The sequence below is a fragment of the Numida meleagris genome, chromosome 1 (genome assembly GCF_002078875.1).
Source record: "Numida meleagris isolate 19003 breed g44 Domestic line chromosome 1, NumMel1.0, whole genome shotgun sequence".
NCBI classification, from domain to species: domain Eukaryota; kingdom Metazoa; phylum Chordata; class Aves; order Galliformes; family Numididae; genus Numida; species Numida meleagris.
Genome location: NC_034409.1, coordinates 20856931 through 20875418, shown reverse-complemented (window position 1 = coordinate 20875418; position 18488 = coordinate 20856931). Strand labels below are relative to the sequence as shown.

The following is an 18488-nucleotide window of genomic DNA, read 5'->3' as shown; positions in this document are numbered from 1 at the left end:
TGATGACATGGCACCTCAGGGATGGCCCAGAACCATTGTGATGGCATGGCTGCCATAATTGCAGGGCACCAACACAATGGCACACCACTACCATGATGACACAGAGCCTCTGTGATGGCACAGCACCACCATGATGACATGACCCCTCCATGATGGCGCAGAACAGCCATGATGGCACAGCACTGCAGTGATGGCACATTCTTCTCTGCATAAGGTGGACTCCCTCAGTCCACATAGGCAGAGTCTGGGCATGACTCTGGTACTTTAGAGCAGAGCACACAGATCAACGTGCTCTAGGTGAGTGTAATTCCTACTACTCGCAGTGACAGAAGCAGTTGTAGAGGAGAGCTGTATCATGCTTTTGAGGAGGAAATGGATCTCCTATGTTCTTTAACAGAAGAAAACCAAGATAATTTTTTCAAAATCTTCACTATCAGGTACTTTGTGAGCAGACTCCATAGAAGTAATTAGTTTTTCAAGGATGTTTATCCCTGCTTCCCTGATAATCTAGCCCGTATTACGACAATCTTGATTATTATTCAAAGAAGCAGGTATCTATTCACTCAGAGCTACCTGCAGAACCATGATCTGAGAGCACAATGTCATTTTCATAAACAGCAACTTAAACAACCAAAGTTATGTTTTTATGTAGAGCTACATGGAAAATAACAGTTCTGTAGCTGTTCTATTCCAAACTGATTACTTCAAAAGACACAAATGTTTTTTTTGTTTCTTAGAAGTACAAAAATCTTCAAATGTCTTTGTCTTCAACAAACTCATTTATAAGAAGCAAAGGCAGAGAGAGAAATAGTTTCCAAGACCAGTAAATTAAAACAGAACCGGGCAGAGAAATGTGTTGCTCAATCCTTCACTTTACAACAAGCCACGATGCAGCAAGTGATGGCATAAAAACTGTGAAGGAGACAAAATCATGCCTGATGGAATAGACTGGAAGAAATTTGGGCAAACTTCATCAGTGTCATAAATGAGCCATCAAAGTTTGAAACTTTTATCATTCCACCTGAAAATCTACTAGAGAATCAGAGGACTTCTTTTTATCGTTGTCCTCCTGTCGTTGTACATAATCCCCTGACATGCTTAATGTTCCTTGATTACGTGTGCTGTTTCTCCCTTTTTGTTGATTGGCAGTGATATTGTTGTGCCAGAAGAGGTTTATTTTTTACAATTCACTCCCTTGCTGCAGCCCACTAAGATCAAGTTCTTTGACTGCCTTCCCTTTGATTCTCGGAAGCTTGGTTTATTTAACTCATCCATTAAAAAAAAAAAAAAAAAAAAAAAAAAACGGTTTTCACTTAGATTTCCTGTCAATGTCTCCTATGGTTTTATGGCACCCCTTCCTGTACGGCTGCATTAATCAACTCTGCAGTCAGTGAAACACAGTGTTCTTAAAGAACCACCTGAAAAAGCTCATTCATATATGTGCTCAGGGAAAGCAGAAGTGTATATATCTACCTCAAACCAACCATTCATGTTAACTCTCATAGATGAGAAATATTTCTGTTTGTTTCCTTTAGTCCTGAACATTCTTTAACTTCATTAGTTATTGCTTAGTTTTGCATGATTTTAACAGACAGTTACATAAATGTCAGTCCCAGTGTTGCCTGATTCTGATGAAGAATAATTACAACAACATATGTAAAATGGCACCAAACCTTTCCCTGAAGTGTCTGTTTACTACAGAAACCATGTAAATACGGATCAGTGGCAAGAATAAAGGAGCAGCAGAGAAGAACTAAAAATGTGTCTTTGCTATGGTTCCTTAACTTTTTCATACCTACAGTTATATTGTAATTCCACCTATTCTGAGATCTCTGTAATTAAAACTAAAAAAATGATCTGACTTATTTTTAAGAGAGAAATACCTTTAGTTTTATGCATAGATCACAAAATGGTAAAGTATATAGAGAGATGAGAGGAATTTCAGAAACTCATTTTGCAGTAGAATTGTGTACGCAGTAAAACAGGTCATGAAATTATCTCCTATAACATCTATTAACTAAAATGATTCTACAGTTTAAAAATTAGATTTTAAACACCACCTTCTAGAGCTTTAAGCTTAATCCTGCTAGAAGTATTTCATACTACTGCTGCAGATATTAAACATAACAATTATATTAAAAGAGCATTGAGATTGGGAAGCATGTATTCACCCAGCACTCATAATGCACTGAACTCCTTTAATGACTGATTTTCCAATACACTGTTTTCTCCTAATTGTGCAGTGTAGTCTATGCCCTTTTTACTGTACACAATGCACCTCCTGCACTGAATTATTTACTTAGAGGTTCTTCCACAAAACACATCTGTATAGGAACTGAATACTTTCAAAACATTTATTTTTACAAAATCTCCATGAGATTAGAGATATTTTTCTCTCTCTGTTGCTGACTATGAAACACACAAAGACACTAAGGTCAAAAGTACTTCCTAATTTTGAGTGCTCAGTTTGAGACACAATATGATTTTTCAGTGTATGCAGCATAATACAGGCTTCATCAGGTTCAAAGTGCCTCTGTTAAATTCAGAGGTTGCTATGAGCACTCTTTCAAATGAAACTGCAATGCTTCAAGTCCAATATCCATAAAACAATTACAAAATAGATGACCAGCCAAGATAAGAGAAGCCTAGTTAAAGATACTTGCATAGTGTCTAGCTGTGTAACAAGAGACAGAAAGTGAATGTCTCAAGTTCTCTAATGTTGCTTCATCAGACCAGCCCAGTTTCTCTCCGTCTCATTCCTTTACAGCTCTGTCTCCTTCACTGGATAGCTTATTTTCTACCATTTACTGCAATAATAGCCACCCTTTGGGGATCCTATAAAATGTATGCCAAAAGAATGAGTAACAACATGTGGAGAGCTCTAGGATATGATAATGGCTTCCCAAGGATCCAGTCAGTCCTTGCGGAAGGACAATCTTGAGTAACATCTCCAGTAACAAAACATTCATATCCCTGTTAAAGTAAGATCTATGCAGCCCATAACATACAAGATACCACTGAAGGTTTGAAAATCTGTATATCCCTTACGAACTGTTGGTCCAACTGTTTTTCCCTTGGCAGTAGGCTATCCTCTTCAGTTTTCACCACCTACTTCCAGTCTGCCTAGAGAATCTGTCCAGCCTTCCCAGGCACTGCTGGTGGACAGCAGGTTGGCCATGGGGCAGCAGTGTGCCCTTGTGGCCAAGAAGGCTGATGGTATCCTGGGGTGCATTGAAAAGAACATGGCCAGTAGGTAGAGGGAGGTGATTGTCCCTCTCTACTCGGCTCTTGTGAGGCCCCATCTAGAGTATTGTGTCCAGTTCTGGGCTCTTCAGTTCAAGAAAGACAAGAACTTATAGAGAGAGTCCAGGGGAGGGCCGCAAAGATGATGAAGGGGCTGGAGCATCACCGATACGAGGAAATACTGATACACCTGGGACTGTTCAGCCTGGAGAAAAGAGGACTGAGAGTGGATCTTAATAATGCTTACAGATATCTAAAGGAGGGGTATCAAGTGGGTGGGGCCAGGCTCTTCTCAGTGACGGAACAAGGGGCAATGGGCACAAGCAAGAACACAAGTAGTTCCATACGAATGTGAGGAAGAACTTATTTACTCTGAGGGTGACAGAGCACACGAACAAGTTGTGGATTCTCTCCCAGAGCTATTAAAAACCCACTTGGACACTTTCCTGTGTAACCTACTCTAGGGAAACTGTTTTAGCAGGGGGAGTGGACTAGGTGATCTCCAAATGTCCCTTCCAATCCCTGCAGTTCTGTGATTCCGTGTCACTCCATCACTCAACAGTCTGTTTCTACCTTTCTTTCACCTCACAAGCTCAGCTGGCTTGGTTGCTCCCTTGCACAACCCTTGTTTCAATCTTTTGTCTTCCCACATCCCTTTCAGATTTCTACCCTCTATCTATTGACAATTAATTTAGTAGATGTCCTCCTTCATGTGGGCCAAGCATTAATATTGGAAGTATAAAGATGATACCTGACAAGAGAAAACCTTGCTCAGAATCAGTTTACGTATTAGATACGAACTACCTCTTCAGAAAAGCCCTTCTCAGTTTGGGCCTGAGGTGCCCATGCAGCATCTTTGGGAACTTTGGCTAAGAGTCCTATTTACATTTCTGGTCATATAGGTGGACTGGCAGTTTTCCTAAAGGCTGTAAGACCAGCTGTCAGCAGATATAAACATCAGCTGCATACTAAATTTCAAGAACTCTGCACCAAAGTATTAACATAGTAGAACTTTTCAAACCATTGCTAGGCTTTTTAGAAAAGGAAAAAATACAATTTTCCTTTGCCTTGTTACTGGAAAGGAGGTTTTTCCTAGACAGTCTTAGGCAGCAAATATGAGCTCAAGCAGTTAATATTTGCTATGTGATATAGAGAAATAAAAACTTGCTGTTACAAATGCGGAGATGTCCAAATTAATAATACTGTCGCAGTGGGAAGTGCCTGTACAATATAATTATAGAGCCAGCAGCTTTCCTAATCCCGTTAGCCTCTGTCTCCTTCTCTGTTTCCACTGAGCTGGAAACCTGTGTTTTCTTATTGCAGTGCATTAGACAAGCTCCAGTACCACGCAAAAAGTACAACGTGACCTGATAGTGAGCAGAGGAGGAAGGGAGTGTGCAAGAGGAGAGAACTGGTTGCCCTTCTCTCACAGTGAAGGGGCTTCCCTGCAGTATGAACTCACACGGACAAGCAGACTACATTGTTATGACAGGACCTGGAAAAAGTATGAAGTCCAGTTCCCCCAGCCATATGGAAACTGTCCCAAATGATATCCATATTGTAATACTTTCCTCATAATAATTTCTGTCTCCAGTCAGAGACCTTGGACTGAAATTGTTTTACATGAGTCCCAGCTCCCTGACTGGAGACAGAAACAAAGAAGAGGATATCTAAGAGAAAGGATGAGCTCTTTCAAACTATGCTCAGAACCATAGAACAACTGAGCTCATGGATCTTGTTGTCTGACAATGCATATTTTGAAGGAAAGGAAAGTGCGTAAAAATTAGCCATGCTGAGGCTTGTTTTCCACAAAATTACACAGAAGCACAAACTGCTCACAGTTTAACTTACATGTATCTCTTATGTAAGTATTCCTGAAAATCTAATTGAATTTTCAAAACTGCAGAAGTTCTAGCAAGTCCCAAGCATTATAATAGATGAATACATGTAATTTTGTTTCCAGAACTTTTGAAAAAGATGTTATGTACCAGGCTGTAGTGTTGATTCCTATGATCTTGTTCTGACCTCCATTTTGATTTCATAAATTCCTAGAAATCTCTATGAATTCATAATTGAATTTAAGAACTTCCATTTTTCAAACAGATTTCCACACATCACATATGTTCCATCATAAAGAGGATGTTTTCCTTCTCTGCTCTTGCTATTTGTTGGGTTTTTTTAATCCTTTGGAAAGAAATTCTCCTTCTCAAAAGCAATTTCTTTTCTGCAGCTAAGTTCTAGTGCTAGCTCTGATGAGGACTCGTTGGCAGTCTTGCAAGCAAGTCAGTACACTCAGCCTTCATTCTTCAAGAAGCTGCAGCCTGTCAAATATCCAAAATCTGTCTCCATCCCATACATGAAGCAGCAAAAGGTGACTGAACACAATCTCCACTGCCTTCACAGAAGAAATGCTGCAGTGGAGTGGGGAGAAAAACATCAGGAAAGTTGCTTCTGCCACCAAGATAAGTGATGTTAGGTCTGCTTTGGACTGCAAATGCAGGAAGGAATATTTAAGTATTTGGAAGTTGTTTGCTAAACAGCTTTTGCCATCCTCTCTGGGAAAGCAAACAGATGGAAATGTATTGGGTGACAGATTCAGTTCGTCGCCTATTGGCTGAAATACATTGATCAGAAACAAGAAAACACTCGTGTGCTTTCTCTGTTAACGTTTGTAAAATGCTTTGAACTCTAGACAAAGAGAATTTCCTTGTTAATATTACAAAGATAATTATAATTAATGAATGGATAGGGATAACAGAATTCTACTGCAGTAGCACACGTGAAATCAGTAGCTGGTATCTCTGTGACTGTCATGTCACAGTTATCATAACAGGTGGTAAAATATGTAAGTGCTATAGTACCTCATTTTAGTAGCATGACTATGTATCAAATCTTTCAATTTGCATTTTATTTTGCAAGTGAATCAAGAGGCAATCATTACTTATGGGTTTTACTATTTGATTGACTTTTCCAAATTTTGTTGCTATAAGTCTGGAAATTATTTCAAAGGACAGATGGTGAATACTTCCTATTTCTTTGCTGCACTGTTCACAGTCTAGTTCTCTGACCTTCACTGTACTGTCAGGATAACTCTTGTGAGTAGAAAAGCAGCACCAGTAGTTTTAGCCACATGATTTCAAGACAGGTAAAATCATTTTAATATTTCATATAATTAGGCATTATTATTTTTTATTCAGATTTCGATAGCTGTAGACTTTGGCTTGTAGCACTGTAACAAAAATCGGTCCTTCCACAAAAAAAGAGATATAAGACAAAAGAACCACAAAAGTGGTGGCTAATGACAGAGAGGTGGGAACAGGAGACAATGTGACAGGCAGTGATAACAGCACACTAACCCTGCAATGCCCAGTCCTTTAGCAAGTAGCTCGTTGTTAAAAAGATAAACAATAAAAACAAATAACAAGGACCATAGGTATTGAAGTGGTTCCAGGTATGCACAAAGACTTCTTTCCCATCATACAAGGCAGATGGAGTGTAACAAGTAAGGTTCTTTGAAATCTCAGCAAGTGAGTGGTGAAATTTGCTGTCATTCACAAGCAGATGTAGATATCTGCATTTTCATAGAGGAAAAGAGAAAGCTGCTTGAAAAAAAAAATAGTAACAACAATAAATAGGTTCTAATGGAGAAGAAACCCATAGAGAATGGTCACATAGATAATGTCACAAAAAATGATCTTTTGGAGGATTGTGATCAAGAAAAGGCATAAGTGCTCAAGGTTAAGAAAAAAAAACTGAGTAGCAGGAAAATGTATGCTGTTACCTTACACCGTAGGTTTAGCTGTGATGCTCACTAGAAAACAATACACATCAAAGAGAGTGTTAAAGAAAAAAAACTGCAACTCATACATAATAGTTGTGTATAGGGAATGAAGAAGCCTGATAACAGGTGAGATAAAGTATTGGCAATTACAACAGCACAAATGATAGAAGAGAAAGAGTTAGAGGGAAAGACAAAGAATTTTGTCCAACGTCAACAGCCCAGAAAATACTGGAGACAATATCCAGTATGCCTTAAACTGTAGCACACTGAAATAATGATGAATGATCTCTGTACTGAAGCTTCTCATGTTGCAAATAATTATTTAAAGCCAGTTAAAGAGAGGCATTTCCCAAACCTAAGATACTAAGAACTATTACTGTCAAACTGTCATCTCCTAAGAGCTCTGAAAGTATTAAAAATAATTGCTAGTCATCAAACAAATGATGAGGGGCTAATTTTACATGCCTGTTTCAAGGCAAAATTCTCACAGACATCAGGTTGATAAGTCAGTGGAAAAATGCCCAATAACATTTTAGTATAATAGCTCTTGTTATAAAAAGCCAAAATGTGTATTTTTAATCATCTCTTTTAATAATCTTTTAATAAGATGTTTTAATTGAAATTTTTGTGTTACATAACATTATATTAGGCTAAATTAATCAGCGTCCTTTAGTAATGGTTGCTTTGGAAGAGGAATTCTGTGTACGTATTCAGTCTCAGCGCTGTAATTCAGACCTGTACTGGAACGGAACTGGAATGCATTACATGGAAAGTGCTCATTACTGAATTGTTGGAAATGTTTTTAGAATTACATAGCAACAATTTGCCAGACAATTAGTAAATGTCAGTTTCCCAATTAATGTATACTATTTCTAGAACATCTGAAATCTAATGTTTGCCATCTATGTTCCCTCCAAAGGGAAAGGTAATTTAGGCCAAACAAAGGAAAAAAAAATAGGAAAAAAAAAAAAGGAAAACAAATTACACGGGAGTGAAAGGACAGAATCTAGGCTACAGGTAATTGTGTTTTCTTATATGGAATTCTGCACCACGGCATGTATAGGGATACTGTAATAACATTCTGGGGCAAAAACAAGCACACAAAGTTTGTTGCTTCCATGCATAAACAAAGGCAGTAGCTATGGTGAAAAATAAAAAAATATATATATTTATCCAAGAGGCAAATCTCATTCACAGCACTGCTGAAATTCTCTGGAGAGAATTTACAAGCACATCACAAAACAAGGACAAATAGCCACTTCATCCCAAACCTTGGAAGATATTACAGTAAACTGTAAAAAAAATAGCCTATCTTTATTTAAGTTCACTGTTGGCTGGTTTTTTCTATTCCATATCTGCATGCAAAGGCTGGACACAGCTGTGGACCTTAAGCTTCCCCGGGCCACTGAGCAAACCTCTTCCTTGAGGTCAGTCATGGCGATGCACAGAACTCCCAAGGGATGGAGTTGCAGCAAGACAGAAATCCTGCCTCCTATCTGTACCAGGGAGTATCACCAGCTAGTATGTAAGTGACCTAGAATAGGAACATCCACTGGTAACAGCAGTGCGGATGTATCTCAGGGGGGGCCTGGAGCACCTCCCCTACGAGGACAGGCTGAGAGAGTTGGGGCTGTTCATCCTGGAGAAAAGAAGGCTCTGGGGCGACCTTACAGTGGCCATCTGGTATCTGAAGGGTCCCACAGAAAAGCTGGGGAGGGACTTTTTGTAAGGGCAGATAGTGATAGAACGAGGGGAAATGGCTTTAAACTGGAAGAGGGTAGATTTCGACTAGATATTAGGAAGAAATTCTTTACTGTGAGGGTGGTTAGACACTGGAACAGGTTGCCCAGTGAGGTTGTGGATTCTCCCTCCCTGGAAGCATTCAAGGCCAGGCTGGATGGGGCTTTGAGCAACCTGGTCTAGAGGGAGTGTCCCTGCCTATAGCAGAGGGGTTGGAACCAGATGATCTTAAAGGTCCCTTCCAACCCAAACCATTCTATGATTCTATGATTCTGTGATTTAGACGGTGCCTGTACTAGGGGTGGATTTCAGAAAGTGGATTTTAAAGAAGAAAATCTTTCCTCCTCTCCATCCCCAGTTATGTGATATGGTTGAGACTATGCAACATCTACCCATATTCCATCTGCATCAGTGCTGTGCTAAAAGTCACATAGCAGGAACAGCAGAAAGCTTAAGAATCCCCAAGAGTCATTGTAACACAGTAAATATGTGATAAATGCGGTGATGACCATTCACACTGCAGGTCAGTGTGCGTGGGCTATAGCACATAATATGGTCACCAGTAAAAGACAGCTGATTGTGTATTTGCAAACTGCAGAATATTCTGTCTGCATAAATATAGTAAATCACATTTATGCCAAATATATTACATACTCATGTCAAGAGAATAGACCCCATCTGTACTGCAGAGATGTAATTAGCATTAATTAATATGTTCACATTGTCTGGTGTTCATATATTTTGCCCTGAAGTCATAAATGTGGCATGGCATTTAGCGAGGCAGTATTCATGAGCCTTCATTTGAATTCCAAACATTTGTTTTTTTCCGATCCTTTTACTAGCCCTGATTATTAACTGTTTCTTGGCATTTATGGAAAATAAGGTTTGCTCATTGCAGCCTTAGAGAAATTGCTGTTCTTCCTAAGATACTGTCACATGCAAACAAGTTTGCTCAGCAACTGATAGACTAGTATGAAAGTACAGACAGCTACCTTCATCTTGTGGCAATGGTACAGTAACAAACTTGTACTTCACAACTGCAAAACAATTAGCAGCAAATGTTTGAGCAAGTTATTAGCAATCTAGGATAAAATCTGTTCATTCGAGCCATTTGGTAAATAACATCTATATCTTAATTAAAATGATACTGTAAGACATTCAGGGACAAATACACATCATCTACAATAGCACAGCTGTTAGCACTGGTAATTCAGCAGAGATCTTCAAACATGAAGACACTTTCATGCCCCACTCTTGACCAACACAGGTGTGGACAAGATGCTCTTGTTCTTACAAAGAAAAAACTTCATAAGCCTGTGAGAACACTCTGTTACTTTTTTTTCTATCACTGCAGATCTCATTTCTGGTTCTGGTCATTCTGATGCTATTTTAGTAAATAAAAAACATCCAGAGTACTTTGGGCTGAATTTCTTTGGTGAAAGTCTTTCATGTGAGAACTATTGCTCTACAAAAAGTCATACTGTATGCTGCATGTATTTTCTGCGTAGCTTCAATAACACTTCTTTTTATTTCGGACGGCTTCTTCTTACCTCTTTACTTTCAGTAAATATCTGTAATTTACTTTTTCCCTTCATGTACTGCTACTACAAATATTAACAACAGTAGCTAAAAGTAGGTAGGTGTTCGAGTGGCTGATTACCCAGATCAGTGCAAGCACCTGGGCTAGCTACCTTCACAACAGCTTAGCATTTCTACAGAGAATGCTGTATCCACAGATCTAAGAGAGACTGGATGGGGCTTTGAGCACCCTGATCTAGCTGTGGATGCCCCCGCTCATTGTGGGGGAGTCATACTAGATGACCTTTAAAGGTTCCTTTCAACTCAAACGATTCTATGATTCAAGTATTAAGTTGTACAAGTTTTTTAAATCCATACGGTTCAACCCCTAGAAACAATATGTCCCTTCTCTAGCAATGACAAATTCACCCTTGGAAGAATCAGAGGCAATTTTGTCACATTTTAACTGTATGCCTTTTAATTTGTAGCTTATTCATTTCTCGTGCTTTCAGAGGCACAGCTCACTTTTTGTAAGCAGCAGTCACAAGTGTGATGTGCTCTAGTTCTATGTATCGGGCCATTGTTCATGTGTCTGCTAGTGCCATATCCACGATGGGCTTTGGATGAACCTCTTCCTAATGCTCATTTATGCACCATTTTCTCAACAGCAATGAGGCTTTAGGAAGTCATCTTCACTAGCAGTAAGCATTTATTCGGTGTAGCTTTGGTTGGCCAAAGGTTTGCAAGGCTGCATGGAAAACTGGATCAGCTCACTGATGCAACTGAAATATAATTTGGCAAGAACAGCTATTCAGTTCTCTAATCTGGTTTACTGTATGAATCCACAAGCAAGTGTCACAGCATGAATGAAGGAGCAACAGAGGATGGAATGTCATTACATGGCTATACTATAGAGGAATAGGTGAATAGTAAGTATGTGCAGATACAGGTACTGAGTTCATACCAGCAGGGACTAACTTAATTGAATTGCTAATGTTTGAGCTGCTAATCAAATCACTCTTTGGAGCTGTATCATCACAGTGTGGTCACTCTTACTTTAGCAAGGCTACTGCAGGTCAATGCTTTTTGCTCTTTAGTCAGAGTAAGCGGCCAGAAAAAAAAATTAACTCAAAGTACCCCAAGTGATGGTTTCAGTAAAGATTAATCTTAAAACAAATCTTCTGAAGTAGGTCATAGGAAATGCATCACCTGATTTTTCAGTTCTTTTCATTTGTGGTATAATATCAGATTTTGAGTATAATATGATCTTTTGCAAATCATAAAAACCAGAGGGAGAAGTGAGAGAGATAATTTTCACCTTCAGGGCTGCCAACAAAGGGCGCAGTGGATTTTATATTAGCAGTGTATTTGCCAGCACCCTCAGGGTTTAAACAGGGTGAAAGTCCTTCTTAACAGGGAATAACACCACATTTCTCTTCCAGCTTGAACAGTCCACATGGGTAGCACATAGGAAGATAGTTCAAGCCATTGGACTAGGGAAATACCTGTAACATAATTTTATTGTTGTAATGTGTCTAAGAGAAGAGTGATACCTCCTTAATGAACTTTGTTAGCCTAGCTGGTTGGGTACAGTAATAAGCTTATTGCTTGTTATGCTGGCACCAGTGCCTGCAAAATCAAAACTTGAAGATATGACAGAAAACTACATACTGAGTATGTGGAGTGTGCTATATGCAGAGCCTGTTTATGCAGAGCTTGAGGTTTTCTACCATTACAATTTAACTTTATTAAAACTCATATTTCACCTTAGTAATTTTGTTCATGCCACATATGAAGCTTTACAATCAATCAATTTCTGAGTTATCCAAGAACAGACAACATCTGAGCAATTTTCTGAAAGTATGAAAACCGCAGCATTCTCACAATACTCAGATCATTAAAAATGAGCAAAACTGATTTCCCTTTAACTTTGGAGAAATGTTCACGTCTGAGTGAACAAACATAAGAATTTTCAGCAGACATATTCACTTTCTGGAAAAACTGAGTTGCTGAAAATGAAGGTGTAAAAATCCAGAATCCCTTTATTTAAAGGTCTATAATTGCAACAACAACAATAATAGCGATATATTTCATGAAGAAAATGAAATGCTGCATATAAGCCATTTTAAGAAAGTCTGTTTCAGGAAAAGATATATAGGCAGGTATCATAAGGTTGCTTGAACATTATGATAAAGTCCCATGCAGTTAGACTACTGCTACTTCCATACAAAAATGTACATAAGCTGCTGTTTTTAAATAGAATCATAATTACATGTAATTACCATTATTAATTGTATAAATAATCATCTCTTAGTTGCACACACACTATTGCAAACAGTAGTTACTGCAGTAGGACAAAGAACTCACAATGTGAACAACAGAAAATACATAATGAAATGTAAATTTAAAGTACATCCATATGCAAGATGTTCACCAAAATACCTTCAAGTTTCTATCCTGAAATAAATAAGGCAAAGATGTTCATAAATGTGACTTTGTTTCTCTTACACTGTAGGAGACTCACACCAGAACTGACATTTAATCTTTACTTCTTATCACTAGCAAAAAAAATCTGTTATGTGGGAAATTACTTGTTCAAGGAGTTTTCAGAGCTTTTGTTTGATACCTTCAGTGCAGAAACAACAAAAGCCAGCAATTTCTCTGCCACTGAGGATGAGTAATTTTGTGTGTTCTTTTAACAACCAACTATCTCTGAAAATCTAAAGCTACAGAGGTAATATATTAGGACTACACTTCAATATTAAGCACCACACCTTCTTCAAAAAGATGACTAGAAAAAAATACTAATAATTTAAATAAAATTAGGGGGAAAAAAAGTTGTTGCCTGTAAACATGCATTTTTTCCCTACCTTTTATACAATATTTTCAGAAAGGAAGTGGTGGGGAGATTGCGCTTATCAGAGGAAAAGCCTAGCCTGACAATTGTCCAGGGCTGTTGTTTGTGTTTTGTTTTGTTTCTATTTAAAGTGAACACAGATCTGGCGAGGAAAGCATACAAGCCTTGCATCAGCTGAGTATAAATGTGTGCTGCCCCTATGTGGCTGTTTTTTGAGTCCCTTGATGTTTTCAAACAAATGTAGTTGATATGTGGTTAAATTTACCCAGTATAAAGAATTAATGCAGCACATACGCACCATTTGAATCCTACTTAATCTCTCAAAATTGATTCTACATCATATATAGATCATATTAGGATTATTTCAAATGCAAAAGACATCAAAGCAATAAGCAAAATTATCCTAACATCCTAAAGATAACCGTGAGTCTCTAAAGCACAAGGAAAATAAATGTCTTTCTTTGGCTTAGAAAGAGTGCCTTCAAATTTCAGTCAAAGTGCCTCTACACCAGTGCACACAGCTTGCGAAATAAGCAGGAGGAGATGGAAGCTACTGTGCTACTATACCAGAAAACCACAATATATTTGCCATCACTGATACCTGGTGGGATGATTCCCATGACTGGAGTGTGGCTATCAATGGCTACAGGCTATTCAGAAGGGACAGGTGAGGAAGGAGGGGAGGGGCTGTTGCTATCTATATCAGGAAAGGAATAGAATGTGAAGAGTTGTCCCTAAAGAATAGTCATAAGCAAGTCAAAAAAGCCCATGGGTGACAGTTAGATACCAAGGCAGCAAAGGGAGCCTTGTGACTGGAATCTACTGCAGGCCACCCAGTCAAGTGTAGCCTGTTGATGAGGCCTTCCACCTCCAGCTACAGGAGGCATTGTGATCACAAGCACTCGTCCTGCTGGGGGACTTCAACCACCTGGACATCTGCTGGAAAAGTAGCATGGCAAGCTGTGAGCAATCCAAGAGGCTCCTGGAATGCACTGAGGATAACTTCCTGAGTCAAGTAATTGATGGCACCACCTGGGGGATGCAATACTGGACCTGTAGCTCACCAATGCAAATGAACTGATTGGTGACATCAGGATTGGAGCCTGCTTGTCACTTATATGTTGCATCTCTTCCTTGATGGCCCAAGGTTTCATGGGCCCACCGAGCTAGAAATAACTCATTCTTGTGTTGCCAGTCCAAGTCTATTTGAGCCACCTTGATCTTGGAGGCTCAATCTACCTGTTGGTTATTTTGTTGTTCTTCAGTCGCCCGACTCTTGGGCACATGAGCATCTACATGACGCAACTTCACAACCATATTCTTTATTTGGACAGCAATGTCTTTCCACAGTTCAGCAGCCCAAATAGGTTTACCTCTTCGTTGCCATATTTCATTCCCACTGCTGCAACCACCCCCATAAGGCATTTGCCACCATCCATGAGTCAGTACAAAGATTAAGCATTGGCCACCTCTCCCGTTCAGCAACATCTAAGTCCAGCTGGACAGCCTTTACCTCTGCAAATTGGCTTGATTCTCCTTTTCTTTCAGTGGCCTCTGCAACTTGTCATGTAGGGCTCCACGCAGCAGATTTCCATCTGTGATGCTTCCCTACAATACGACAGGATCCATGTGTGAACAGGGCAAATTTCTTTTCATTTTCTGGTAATTCATTGTATGGTGAGGCCTCTTTGGCACATGATACCTCCTCTGCTGATGATGTTCCAAACTTTTTACCTTCAGGCCAGTCCATGGCCACCTCTAAGATTCCTGGACGATTGAGGTTCCCCATCTGAGCTCATTGTGTAATCAGCACAACCCACTTATTCCAAGTGGCATCAGTAGCATGATGGGTGGAGGGAACCTTTCCCTTAAACATCCAGTTGAGCACCGGAAGTCGAGGTGCTAGGAGGAGCTCTGTTTCAGTTCTGATAACTTTGGAAGCAGCTCGAACCCCCTCATACGCGGCTAAGATCTCCTTCTCAGTTGGAGTGTAGCCCTCTTTGGACACCTTATACGATCGACTCCAGAATCCCAGGGGTCGGCCTCGGGTCTCTCCTGAGGCTCTCTACCACAAACTCCAAGTGGGACCTTTCTCTCCAGCAGCAGTGTAGAGGATGTTCTTAACATCCTGTCCCGTCTGTACTGGCCCCAGGGCCACAGCACGGGCTATCTCCTGTTTAATCTGCTCAAAAGCCTGCTGCTGCTCAGGGCTCCACATAAAATGATTCTTCTTCCGCATCACCTCATAAAGGCGGCTTACAGTGGGGCTATAGTTTGGAACACACATTCTCCAAAAGCCCACTATGCCCAGAAAAGATTGTGTCTCTTTCTTATTAGCAGGTGGAGACATGGCAGTGATTTTGTTGACCACATCCATTGGGATGTGACGACGTCCATCTTGCCACTTTATACCTCGGAAATGAATTTCCTGTGCGGGCCCTTCCATTTTGCTTTGCTCAATAGTGAAACCAACTCACAGAAGGATCTGGATTATTCGCTCTCCTTTCTTGAAAACTTCCTTTGCTGTATTGCCCCACACAATAACGTCATCAATGTATTGTAAGTGCTCAGAAGCACCGCCCTGTTCCAGTGCAGTTTGAATCAGCCCACGGCAAATGGTCGGGCTGTGTTTCTACCCCTGGGGCAAATGGTTCCAGGTATACTGAATGCCCCTCCAGGTGAAAGCAAACTGTGGCCTGCATTCCTTGGCCAAAGGAATAGAAAAGAAGGCATTAGCAATGTCAGTGGTGGCATTCCACTTGGCTGCTTTTGACTCCAGTTCATACTGGAGTTCTAACATGTCCGGCACAGCAGCACTCAGTGGGGGTGTGACTTCATTCAGGCCACGGTAGTCTACCGTCAGCCTCCATCCTCCACTGGCTTTACACACTGGCCATTTGGGGCTGTTAAAAGGTGAGTGAGTTTTGCTTATCACTCCTTGGCTCTCTAGTTGACGAATCAACTTACGAATGGGGAGCAAGGAATCCCTGTTGGTGCAGTACTGCCGTCTGTGCATCGTTTTTGTGTCAATTGGTACCTGTTGCTCTTTTACTTGTAGCAACCCTACAACACTGCTTGGGCTGTAGTGATCATGCTATGATGGAGTACATGCTCTGAAGCAATTTGAAACAGGCAAAGATTAAAATTAGGATGCTAAATTTCGGGAAAGCCAACTTCCAGCTCTTCAGGGAGTTGTCAACAAAACATCCTGGGAAACTGTCCTCATGGGTAAGGGTGTGGAGCAGAGCTGGCAGACCTTTAAGGAGGCTTTCTTCAGGCCACAAGAGCTCTCCATCTGCAGGTGTTGCAACTTGGGAAAGGAAAGCAAGAGACTGGCGTGGCTGAACCAGGACCTGCTGGCCAAACTGAAAAGCAAGAAGAAAATACTCAGGCAGTGGAAACCTAGGCAGGTACTGTAGGAAGACTATAAGGAAGCTGTTAGGCTGCATAGGGTTGGGGTCAGGAAAGCCAAGGCCAGCTTGAAATAAACTTGGAAAGGGGTGTCAAGAAGAACAAGAAAGGCTTCTACAGGTACCTCAACCAGAAAAGGAAAGTCCACAAGGGTGTACCCCCCTCCCTAGTGAGTAACACAGGCAGGCTGGTAACAACAGACAAGGAGAAGGCTGAGGTACTTAACTTTTTTGCCTTGGTCTTCTCTGATAACTGATCACCACACAGCCCTCAAACATTTGGTTTGGTAGGAGGGGATCAGAGAAGCAATGTCCCTCCCACTGTAAGCGAGGATCAGGTCTGTGACCACCTGAGGAACCTCAACATCCACAAGTCTGTGGGTCCTGATGAGATGCATCCCAGAGTCCAAAGGGAATTGGCTGATGTAGTCGCCAAGCCACTCTCAATATGAGAAAAGTCGTAGCAATCAGGTGAAGTTCCCGGTGACTGGAAAAAAGGCAACACCACATCCATTTTTAAGAAGGGTAAAAAGGATGATCCTGGGAACTACTGTCCTATCAGTCTCACCCCTGTGCCGGGAAGGAACATGGAGCAGATCCTCTTGAAAGTTATGCTAAGGCACGTGAAAGGCAGGGAGGTAATACAGGAGAACCAGCATGGCTTCACTAAGGGCAAACCCTGTGACCAGCCTAGTAGCCTTTCATGGTGATGTCACTGCATCAACAGACAAGTGAAGAGCCACTGATGTCATCTATCTTGACTTCAGTAAGGCCTTTGACATGGTACCCCACAACATCCTTCTCTCCAAATTGGAAAGATATGGATTTGATGGGTGGACTGTTCAGTGGACAAAGAACTGGTGGATCAAGTCCAGAGAGTGGTGGTCAATGGCTCCATGTCTGGATGGAGATCAGTGACGAGTGGTATCCCCCTGGGATCAGTGCGGGGTCCAATACTCTTTGATATCTTCATCAATGACATTGACAGTGGGATTGAGTGCACCCTCAGCAAGTTTGCTGATGACACCAAGCTGTGAGATGCAGTCGACACACCAGAGGGACAGGATGCCATTCAGAGGGACCTAGACAGGCTTGAGCAGTGGACCTGGGTGAACCTCATGAGGTTCAAAAAATCCAAATGCAAGATCTTGCACCTGGGTCAAAGCAACCCCCCTTACCAATCCAAGTGGTGGGATGAAAGGATTGAGCCTGCTGAAAAAGACCTGGGGGTACTGGTGGATGGGAAGCTGGACATGAGCCAGCAATGTGCCCTTGCAGCCCGAAGAGCCAACCATATCCTGGGCTGCATCAAAAGAAGCATGGCCAGCAGGGCGAGGGAGGTGATCTCACCCCTCTACTCTGTGCTGGTGAGGCCTCACCTGGAGTACTGTGTCCAGATGTGGAGTCCTCAATACAGGAGAGATATGGAACTGTTGGAGTGTGTCCAGAGAAGGGCCACAAAAACAATCCAAGGGATGGATCACCTCTCCTATGAGGACAGGCTGAGAGAGCTGGGGCTGTTCAGCCTGGAGAAGAGAAGGCTCCAAGGTGATCTGATAGCAGCCTTTCAGTATCTAAGAGGGAGCTACAGGAAAGAAGGGACAGACTCTTTAGCACAGTCTGTGGTGACAGAACAAGGGGAAATGGATTCAAGCTCAAAGAGGATAGATTTAGGTTGGATATAAGGAAAAGGTCTTTTACAGTGAGGATGGTGAGGCTTAGAGAGGTTGCTTAGAGATGCGATTGATGCCTCGTTCCTCGAGACTTTCAAGACAAGGCTGGATCAAGCACTGGGCAACCTGATCTAGCTGTGGATGTCCCTCTTCACTGCAGGGGAGTTGGACTAGATGGCCTTCAGAGGTCCCTTCCAACACTAAGGATTCTATGATTCTATGATTCTAAGTACTATGCATGTTCACTTGTTAAAATGCTTCCATCT

General features: G+C 41.1%; 1 long non-coding RNA gene across 1 annotated transcript; it reads left to right on the top strand.

The window, feature by feature from the left end:
- On the top strand, positions 209–5878 carry LOC110392518. Its single transcript, XR_002434444.1, has 3 exons — positions 209–297; positions 4567–4747; positions 5474–5878. It is a non-coding gene; the product is annotated as an uncharacterized LOC110392518 (long non-coding RNA).